We start from the raw sequence: 11,941 nt of genomic DNA, 5'->3' as shown, positions 1-11,941 counted from the left end.
TTTTTAACGTTGACGAATCGATTTATCCATCGTTCGTATCGAATTTTTGTGATTTTTTACGGAAAATCGATGACTTTTCGGAATTAGAATCGGGTTTGCTCCATCCGAGATCGGAGATATGTACCCAACATGATTGGTGCACATCGACTCTTACGTGTTTTTATACATGGAATCGATCTATAACCTCGATAAGTCGATATATCGAGCAATTGTATTGAATTTTTTCGATTTTTTGCGGAAAATCGACGGTTTATCGGGATTGAGATAGGTGTCTTTCCATCCGAGATCGGAGAAATGTACCCTTTATGATTGGAGCACATCAATTCTTCCGTATTTCCACACGTAGAATCAATTTTAAACGTCGACGAGTCGACATATCGATCTGATATGTACAACTCTTGCGATTTTTTACGGATATTCGATGGTTATTTTGGACTGGCATTGGAAACATCTACCAGACATGACTGGACACATCGATTCGTTTGTGAGTAGTCTCGCAAAATCAATTTTTAAGAAGTCGACGAGTCGATACATTGACTGGTCGTATTGATTTCTTGTGATTTTTATGGAAAATCGATTTTTTGAACAGGAATGAAATTGGTTACTAACGGTCCGAGGGTGAAGATGTGCACCTGACATGGTCGGAGCACGCCGTTTCCGTACTTTTACACGTAGAATCATTTCGTGTCGGATGCATTCCGTCATTCCCATTTTGATTAAAATCAAAATTATTTCAACTCCAAGAAACCATCGGATTTCCGTAAATCCCAAAAAATTGATTGGTTAGATCGCCAAACCGACTCGTGAACCTTAAAAATGATTCTACGTGTAAAAGTACGTGGAAACGGCGTGCTCCGACCGTGTCAGGTGCATATCTCCGCCCTCGGACCGTTAGTAACCAATTTCATTCCTGTTCAAAAAATCGATTTTCCATAAAAATCACAAGAAATCAATACGACCAGTCAATGTATCGACTCGTCGACTTCTTAAAAATTGATTTTGCGAGACTACTCACAAACGAATCGATGTGCTCCAGTCATGTCTGGTAGATGTTTCCAATGCCAGTCCAAAAGAACCATCAATTATCCGTAAAAAATCGCTATTACGTATCTCAATCCCGATAAACCATCGATTTTCCGCAAAAAATCGAAAAAATTCAATACAATTGATCGATATATCGACTTATCGAGGTTATAGATCGATTCCATGTATAAAAACACGTAAGAGTCGATGTGCACCAATCATGTTGGGTACATATCTCCGATCTCGGATGGAGCAAACCCGATTCTAATTCCGAAAAGTCATCGATTTTCCGTAAAAAATCACAAAAATTCGATACGAACGATGGATAAATCGATTCGTCAACGTTAAAAATCAGTTCTACGTATCAAAATACATAGGGTCACGTGTGCTTCAGTCATTTCAGATGCATTTATTCATTCATGAATCGAAAATAAACAATTTCGATCCTGAGGAATCATCGATTTTCCTTAATAAATCGTTCAAAATCGATTTAACCGATCAGTATATCGATTCGGCAACGTTAAAAATCGATTCTACGTGTAAAAACACGTAGGAATCCATGCGTCCGATGATCGAATCGAATACCTAAAAAGGGGCCAAAATCAGCCTCTTTTTTGGGAGGCTCTTTCATCGAATGAAATTTCATGAAAGGACCCCGCACGGTTCTTATGGAAAATGGCCCTCGGTCAAATGCGTTGAAACTTCAGTATGTTGTGCAGCATGTCATCGTGAACAAAAGTTCCAATAGGCCAAACAAGATCCCATGTGCGGTTTTCGAGATATTCGCCGTTTTATGTGCGTAACCGGAGGTTTCGCGCGCTCCCGCCGGAGCCATACCATTGTGCGGCGCCGCTCGTGCCCTTCCCTCCCAGTCACTCTCCGCTGCCCCGCCGCCCATACCTTGGCTCCTCTATCGCTCCAACTACGACGCTCACGAGGCTGCGCCCATCATTACCGGACCGCGCCCGCACGCCGTCTTCTTACGCGGCCTCTTCTTCGGCCATGTCGCCTCTTTTTCTCATCGATCCTTTCTCTAAGTCTTCAAAAACGTTTAAGAAGTCCATTTTTACTAAACATGATAATGCTAATATCACAAATAATACAAAAAGAGAGGAAAAACAAATGATAATCCATGCGAAAGTACGTAGGAGAGTTGGGATGCCTAAGAGACGTTAAATAAAACGAACTTTTTTTAATTTTCTTCCCTCTTCCTTTCTTTCTTTTTTATCTTCATTTTTCTCATGTGGAAGCAGTGAAAGTAACTTCTGTCGGAAGATGATGTTGATGTTTTTTCTTTTTTTTTTTCTTTCTTCCAATAATGACGTGGCGGAGGTTGAGGGTAATTAGTCGGCTGACGATGCCCAAGTAGGAATTAAGTTTGCTTTAGTCTTGACTTAGCTGAACCGCACCAATGGAGGAGGAGAGAGGGATCATTAATAACTGAACTCAAGGAAGAGAGATGTCCATTTAGGCGTAAATGGTCACATCTTAAGTCGCTCCAACTTGCAGCACCACCTTGTCAGCCATCTCATTATCTGCTGATCGTATCCTCTAATCAGATCGTACATCCAAGACAAACTCCATAGAGATGATGAAAAAGAGTTGCAGGTCGACCGTAACATTCATGCGCGTACGCGGTCTTTTGTCAGCTAAGTCAAGACTAAAGCAAACTTAATGCCTACTTGGGCATCGTCAGCCGACTAATTACCCTAAACCTCCGCCACGTCATTATTGAAAGAAAGAAAAAAAAAAGAAAAAACATCAACATCATCTTCCGACAGAAGTTACTTTCACTGCTTCCACATGAGAAAAATGAAGAAAAAAAAGAAAGAAAGGAAGAGGGAAGAAAATTAAAAAAAGTTCGTTTTATTTAACGTCTCTTAGGCATCCCAACTCTCCTACGTACTTTCGCATGGATTATCATTTGTTTTTCCTCTCTTCTTGTATTATTTGTGATATTAGCATCATCATGTTTAGTAAAAATGGACTTCTTAAACGTTTTTGAAGACTTACCTAGAGAAAGGATCGATGAGAAAAAGAGGCGACATGCAACTCTTTTTCATCATCTCTATGGAGTTTGTCTTGGACGTACGATTTGATTAGAGGATACGATCAGCAGATAATAAGATGGCTGATAAGGTGGTGCTGCAAGTTGGAGCGACTTAAGATGTGACCATTTACGCCTAAATGGACATCTCTCTTCCTTGAGTTCAGTTATTAATGATCCCTCTCTCCTCCTCCATTGGTGCGGTTCAGCTAAGTCAAGACTAAAGCAAACTTAATTCCTACTTGGGCATCGTCAGCCGACTAATTACCCTCAACCTCCGCCACGTCATTATTGGAAGAATAACTGTGGCGTGGAGCGGTCACGCGAGTGGTCGCTCCCGTCATTAGACTCACTTTATTGCCGTTCGGAAGTGTTTTTGCCGCCCTATCGTGCTAAAGTTTTTTAGAAACATGCTTCAAACTCTTTCTCTATTAGAAACATTTAAGTGCAACTTCGCAGATCGAAGATATCCTGATATAAATGGTGAAATTCTTAGACTTTTCGTGCATCATCTTCGATCTAGCCAACACCGCAGTGATAGGTATGGGAGAGATAAGTTGTGCTTGATAACGTCTTTATCGGTTTTTATTACTCTCCAAGTTGATTAGACTCATACGCGATTCGAATGCCGGCGACAAGGCTCGGCCGTAGCTAGAAGGTGCGGAGTGGGGAAGGCGTCGCTCTGTGGATTGGATTGGGAGCCCAATTCCACAACTCTCCTATTAGAAACATAGCTGGATTTGTTGGTTGGTTCAGCTTGATGCACGGACTCACAAAGGGCTCGAAGGCAGCGGCGGGGAGGAGTGGCTTGCACTAGAGGAGCGTGCTGTTTCTAGAGCGGCGAGGGCATGGACGGACGGTCCCTTCATCAGCACAGGGCCCATATCGGACGGCGGGTTTAGCCCCGCGTGCGCCGGTCGGCGATCTTTAAAGACATTGGCTCCTGTCGCTTGCGCTCGGCTGGGGGGGTGTCCCGTCGTGCGTGGGTGCGGTGCCCCTCCCGTCGGCGGGGGGTCTCTCCTCCCTTTGCTTGGTGACAGTCAGTGCAGGCGAGTTAGCGCCTGCCGCGCAAAAGTAGTCAGGGTGACGGCCGGCTGTCGTCCGGGCTCTGGGGGTGGGGGATCCCTGGCTGTATGGAGTGGGGGCTCGTCTCTCCCTGCGTGCGGGGGGTTGCGCTGCTGGCTGGGCGTGGGCTTCAGGAGTCATTTTTGCGAGACTTCGGTCTCTATATTATATGCAAAATTAACTACTCTGTTGTTAATTTATCCAACTTATTTTATAGTAGAAACAATGAATATAATATCCTTTGTGTGATAGTTTTCAATAAAATAAATAAAAAAAAAAAAAAAAAAATATTGGAAGAAAGAAAAAAAAAAAGAAAAAACATCAACATCATCTTCCGACAGAAGTTACTTTCACTGCTTCCACATGAGAAAAATGAAGATAAAAAAGAAAGAAAGGAAGAGGGAAGAAAATTAAAAAAAGTTCGTTTTATTTAACGTCTCTTAGGCATCCCAACTCTCCTACGTACTTTCGCATGGATTATCATTTGTTTTTCCTCTCTTTTTGTATTATTTGTGATATTAGCATTATCATGTTTAGTAAAAATGGACTTCTTAAACGTTTTTGAAGACTTAGAGAAAGGATCGATGAGAAAAAGAGGCGACATGGCCGAAGAAGAGGCCGCGTAAGAAGACGGCGTGCGGGCGCGGTCCGGTAATGATGGGCGCAGCCTCGTGAGCGTCGTAGTTGGAGCGATAGAGGAGCCAAGGTATGGGCGGCGGGGCAGCGGAGAGTGACTGGGAGGGAAGGGCACGAGCGGCGCCGCACAATGGTATGGCTCCGGCGGGAGCGCGCGAAACCTCCGGTTACGCACATAAAACGGCGAATATCTCGAAAACCGCACATGGGATCTTGTTTGGCCTATTGGAACTTTTGTTCACGATGACATGCTGCACAACATACTGAAGTTTCAACGCATTTGACCGAGGGCCATTTTCCATAAGAACCGTGCGGGGTTCTTCCCCGTGTCGGGGTCCGTGCGGGGTCAATGAAATTTCTTTCGACCGACAAAATGTCAAAAATGTTTATTTTTTCTAACAGAATTTGTTTTTATTTTCAAAGAGAATAATATTCGTCAATTAGACCAGTTGGAGCGCGGTCTTCTCTCAGCTCTTCTCTTCTGGTCTTCTCTTACTACTCTTTCTCTTCTGGCAGTTCTGGCTAGAGTACCTTTATAGACAGAGTATGGCCATTCGTATCTTTTTACTACAGGAAAACTGTTCCGCTTTTTGATTGGTCAACGAGTTTTTAGGCTTCATGATGCTCTTAGGGCCGTAAATAAATAAACAAGATGGCGGCTCACCGTAACATCGATAAGAAGCTAAAGACAAAAATATCAATTATACGGCAGTAACATTTTAACCTAGCATATCTACGAATAACACACGAAAAACACATTAAAACATTGTTAAATCGCCTTTCACCTTTATCACAGGAGGATGTAAGATGTGCATAACCTCAATCTTGCTTGCTGATAACAGCCATCTTGTTTGTTTATTTACGGCCCTAAGACAGGGACGAGTTCTATAGGACGCCGTTCTGTTGTGAGCGGGTGATTGTAGCGCATTCTCGCGTAGGATCCTAGTCAACTCAGAGGATCCTTCCCCCCGAACCTCGACTCATCCATCACCCGCTCCAAAAGTGAGGTTAAGCCGGAGATTGAAAAATAACACATAAGGCGGCTGAATTCTTGAAAAATAAGTATATTTTTGGCGTTTTTCGACCCCTTTCGACAAGGAAGGGCCTGCCGCATGCATGTGTACGATGAAAAATTCGATTTTTCGCAGTTGTACGCGATCCTACGGATTTTAAAGAAGTCCAACAACTGATAACAGCAGTGAGTTGCGAGGATCCTACGCGCGATAGCAGCACTAGTACCTGCTCACGAATTTTTACATTGACTCTTACGGGAGTCCAGGGTCCTATAGAACTGGTCCCTGCCTAAGAGCATCGTGTCAGCCTATATTCGCTCGCGACCAATGAAAAACCGGAACAGAAATGGCCATACTCTGTCTATAAAAATACTCTAGTTCTGGCTCATCATGGGGAGGGGGACCGGGGACCCTAACCTCAAATTTCAAACTGTTAATTTCTGAAAAAATCAGAGACAAATGAAAAAATCATTTAAATTGTTTCCAAGATAGTTCAAGATCCCTCTCTTTTGTACCAAAAAACGATATACTATTAGGGGGTACTAGGATTCTTTATGGTCAAGAAATTTGTTTTGCTCCAAATATGAAAGCTAACGTCTTACTTTATCCGTAAAATTTATTTTGGTGTTCAACCGGTACGGCTGTGTGTTCAACCAAAATTTAAGATAAAAAATTCAAAATTATGTTTTTGCTGTTTTACTTAACTTTCTGGGCATTTCTAAAGTTCCCGTTCACAGTTTACCACGTGCCTATAAATGAACTTAAGGAGATTCATAAGTTTCAAGGGTTTAATCTTGAATTCTGCGTGTTAAATGAAATTTCACGAAATTTCATGAAACTTCATGAAATTTCATTATGAAATTTCTTTTTATAATCTTTCATGAAATTTCTTAACTCTGTCCTTATCCCTCAATATCGTTCGTTTGGGTGCACTCGTTTCGGCTTCTATGGCCAGCCAAGGACGGCTGCCAGTCAGCTCGAGTTGTCGTAACTCTGGGTATAAAGGGACTCTACTACATACCAAAAGAAAAGTTTGTGCTAATTTGTCCGAGGTAAAAAGCTAGAATGACTGGACTAAAATTTTATTCACTCAGTCAAAATATTCGAAGAGGATTTCAAGGAAATACATTGATTATATTTTTTTTCCAAAGCCATAAAACATGCATGATCGCAAATTTAGTAACAAGCCAATAAAGTTACACATTTTTGATCTGTAGTCACTGATATAATACATGCACCATGATGAAGCTCATAAGAGAACTAGGGGGCTACGCCCCCTGGCCGCTACGCGGCCCAACCCCCTGAAGGCGCTCCGCACCATCAATGGGCCGCTTCGCGGCCTTATATTTACCCTCCTATCAGTGTTAGTTTTATTTTTCCCCTAAACAATTACGATATGAGGTATACTTTAATTTTAAAGTTTACTTAAAATTACTTTGAAATTAAAAGGACGCGTTTTGGAGTGACTACTTGATGAAACATTGCAGTAAAACAATGAACAATGATAGTCAGGTAATAATTAAGATTTCATGAGTCGGGGATCGAACCTACACCGAGTTCACAGTGGACGCATTCGACGTCTTAGATGACTCGGTCACCGCTCGACGTGAGGGTTTAGGAGCGAATCTTGTGTAGATAAGTGTAGAGCTGATGCGCAGGCTACCCAGCTACTGCGCAACCTCCTCGACCATTGCGCATCCTCCCGCGCATAGCGGTAGCAGTACCGGAGCATTCTGTAAACTCACTCACTTTTATAACGTGATTTTAAAAAAACCTGGGTCCTTTTTCCAAAATCTGATTGCAGCGGGCTCATCTAGGGCCTATTACCTGTCGATTTACGCAAAAATCATGGAAATCGGCCCGGTAGAACGCTCAAACGAACTATGACAAAAAGTATAAATTTACATTGTTTAAATGGGAGAATTCGCAACTTTACCACGTGATATAAAAAAACTTGGGCCATATTTTGAAAATCTGAAAAGAGTTGGCTTATCTAGAGACAATTGCCCGTCGATAGCCGCAAAAATCATGAAAATCGGCCCGGTAGAACGCTGGAACTAAGCGTTACCAGTTTCGCAAAATTAGGAGGTCTCGGAGCTTATAGTATAGGTAGATAGATACGCGATCCTACGGATTTTAATGAAGTCCAACAACTGATAACAGCCGTGCGTTGCGAGGATCCTACGCGAGATAGCAGCACTAGTACCTGCTCACGAATTTTTACATTGACTCTTACGGGAGTCCAGGCATGTCCAGGGTCCTATAGAACTGGTCCCTGGTCTAACCTATGGAACGTCGTTTGGGACTTTACTAAAACAGCACTACTCTCGCTCGTAAATGTGAAGACAGCGGTGAGACAATATTACGTCAGGAGGGACTTTAGCCTACGTCACCCAATATCGCGTTGCCAGTTGACATCATAATAATGGAATTATAAATGAATTTGATTCTTTGCAAATTAGTTTATTGATTATATTTAAGGTTAATCTTCAGCTGTAGTTCCGAAAAAATCCACCACGTCGCGCTGCTAAAATCCGACTCCGAAATCAGTGATTATTTAAATATCACAATAGGTATCTTAAATTCTAAGACTCATAAGTTCTAGCAGCATACGTCTGGAATCCTTAGAAACAAACGCGAGCTTTGAAAGTCTAATAATAAAAGCTGTAAATTGATCCCAGTTTCTCTTACGGGATATCTGTAAGTGCGAGAGAGACAGCTCACGGTGGGAGAGAGATATCTGCCAACTGCTGAGAGCGATCAAGCGCGATTGGTTGCATCAAGGTCATCATGCTTAACCCTACTTTTTTCTGGGATCAAATTGCAGAGCTTCAGCAATGACTTTTCACGTTGTTTTTAGGGTCAATAGGAAGAAGAATGTTATAGCTAGAACTTATTTATCTTCGATTTAAACAGAAATTCCTTCAACTTTTATAAAAGCTCAAGGACTCACGTGGTGCTGTACGGACTCTAAAACACAGCGGTGGCGCCCCCTGCGCGGAGAAATTTCTTACTTCACGCAGCTGTAGATACACCTTAATAATTCACTCATCGGATTTTGTTTCGTATACATTTTCACTCAACGCGTTTTTCCTGATTTGTTTATGTTTGTAATAATGAGAATTATGCTGTTGAAAAATGATATAACGGTATTTTAGTGATCTAAATAACAACTACCCTACTAGCAATGACCTGCTTTTAAAACATTCTTCAAAAACTCTTAAAATTAGTTTTCGGCTATTTTTTTAAATAAAATTTAAGAGAAAAATAGGGTTAAAAAAAACCCTCTAAATATCAGTGTAGATTTATAACATATTTTGCAAACATTTTTAGCTTTGAAAAACTACGTTGATATTTTAAGAGTTTCTATATAAGTAATCACATTTTTCTTTACCTAAATTTTACTGCTCGTAAATTTTGCTTAAAAATTAGCCAAGATGGGTCTCCTAATAAGAGAATTTTAACAGGTTTTTTGAGAGTGGTCATTTTTAAATTTAAGAGTTATTTTTTAAAAGTTTTTTTAACGGCCGATTGATACCAGAGTAATGCGATTTTCTGCAGAAACGATGCCTTCGCACCGATATATCAAAATTACCATAGAATAAGAACAGTATAAACTTTTTAAAATCCCCTGAAAAATTGCTAAAAATCACCAGGAGACATTTCACTGAGGCCCCCCGTTTAACACTCACGTATAAGGCATGGCAGTAGGTATATCCAATATCTGTTGTGACTTATAATATCAGTCACAGAAGTGACAATAGTCTTGTCAGTGAGCTGTATGTTCTTTGATTTGCCTCAGAATTTTGGTGTGGATTTTTACGAAAGCTCTCTCAAACTTTGAGTCATTTTATGGCACTCCAAAACCTGCCTTATCTCAATACAAAAACTGCCAGGAAGTATTTAAAAATTTAATTGCTGGGTATGTACACAGTCTTCGTGACTGAAATTCAATATTATACGGAGCAAAATACGCGTCCGCTTTTAGAGATTATTGAAAGATCATCAATTAAATCACCGCCCAAACCAATGACGATTATTTATCCACCGGCCGGTCGTAGAACGGAAATAATAATCTGATAGAGAAAATTACATAATACAGCTGGCAACGTAGGAATAACTTCGAGGCGGGATCAACAATGTCCCAACTGGGTTTTATTGGTAAAGTCCCCAGTAACGTAGTTTAGTCCCAGAGAACTGCGTTCAGAGTAGCGTAGAGGTTACAACGAACTACACCTCTAGAATGGCCAAAGACATAAAGACGGAGCACTAAAAGCAAAAAATGAAGCTTCTAGAGCTTCTTTTCAATCACCTCTACTATTGGCTAGAGGATTGGCGGCAAAATCGGGACAAGTTTGAATTCAAATGTAGGGCGGGAACTAATAAATAAAATTGCGGAAACAAAGTATTTTAGGTTGATTTTTGCCCAAATTCAGGTACACACTCATATTTTTTTAACTTTAGGTTAGTTTCAGTCCGTCGTCGACCGATTAATTTCATTTGGGAGTAACGTTGATCTAGAACTGTAACGGCCTGTTTGAACCTGCAGAACCACCATGAGCAGAAGAAAAACTAACTTTATCTGAGATTACTGCCTGTTACCGAGCAAAAGTAGGTGTATTATATTAGGACGCAGACCGAACTTTCCTAGTATATTCGTTTTAGGAATTTAAAATACGTTTCAAAGAAGAAATGTGCAAAAATCAAGAGGACAAGTTCAAATCAAATTTCCGTTTGCCGCCATGGATTCCCGCGCTCATTTACACACTCACACAAGCGCGCAGCGCCGAACCTAGCTTCACTTTTTCCCCGTGCTTTTAGATACGAGCGCTCCGTCTTTATGTCTTTGAGAATGGCTGACCAGTGTTAGCAGAGACAAGAGACCCTCCACTGGCCTCCTAGCGACAGGTGGAAGCTTTTACTTTCGGGGTTTCAACAATTCCTTATGGACAATTATGAGCGAGCAACAGTCATCACCCTATTTTCGGCTGTTGACTTACCTACATGGTCGATGATGAGCTTCGGATGACGTCATAAGCCAAACAACTTTCCCAAACGTCGGCCATTTTCGGCTTGTTTGCGAAACGAAACTGCCAACACGTTGTTGAACATCAACCATGTAGGTAAGTCAACTTGTCTCTGAGTGTTAGAGACCCGGAACGTTTTGAAGTTGATATAGGTTAGGTTTACTGGGGCTCACACAGCAGGCTGCCATCTAAACCCATGTCAGACGCTGCCCACATTTTGCCGAATATTGTTGAATAAAGTGATAGCAATGAAAAGATTGCTGAACAATCGCACCTCAAAAGGTTTTCTTTACTCAAAAATTAGGAACTTTGAAAGAAAACCTCAAAAAAATGAAAGTTTACAAAGGTTGAAATTTTCACATGTAATCCTTATGGGCAAGACGCTGCAGAAATGGAGATTGAGGTTAGCTATACTTGGGCTCCCACCCCCCTCCTGCCTTCAAAAACCGGCCCATGCGCGTTACGCAGGTTTGCTATCTCGCGGCCATTCTAGAGGTGTAGTTCGTTGAGAGGTTATCTATCTATACTATAAGCTCCAAGACCTCCTAATTTTGCGAAACTGGTGACGCTTAATTCCAGCGTTCTACCGGGCCGATTTTCATGATTTTTGCGGCTATCGACGGGCAATTGTCTCTAGATAAGCCAACTCCTTTCAGATTTTCAAAATATGGCCCAGGTTTTTTTCTATTACGTGGTAAAGTTGCAAATTCTCCCATTTAAACAATGTAAATTTATACTTTTTGTCGTAGTTCGTTTGAGCGTTCTACCGGGCCGATTTCCATGATTTTTGCGTGAATCGACAGGTAATAGGCGCTAGATGAGCCCGCTGCAATCAGATTTTGGAAAAAGGACCCAGGTTTTTTTAAAATCACGTTATAAAAGTGAGTGAGTTTACAGAATGCTCCGGTGCTGCTACCGCTATGCGCGGGAGGATGCGCAGTGGTCGAGGAGGTTGCGCAGTAGCTGTGTAGCTTGCGCATCAGCTCTACACTTATCTACACAAGATTCGCACAAAAAATCTCACGTCGAGCGGTGGCCGAGTCGTCTAAGATGTCGAATGTGTCCACTATGAAATCGGAGTGGGTTCGATCCCCGACTCTTGAAAAAGTTGATTATTTCCTGACCATCAT

Source organism: Bemisia tabaci, chromosome 1 (assembly GCF_918797505.1).
Source record: "Bemisia tabaci chromosome 1, PGI_BMITA_v3".
Lineage (NCBI taxonomy): Eukaryota > Metazoa > Arthropoda > Insecta > Hemiptera > Aleyrodidae > Bemisia > Bemisia tabaci.
The sequence above is the reverse complement of the archived record's forward strand: the minus strand, read 5'-3'. Positions refer to the sequence as shown.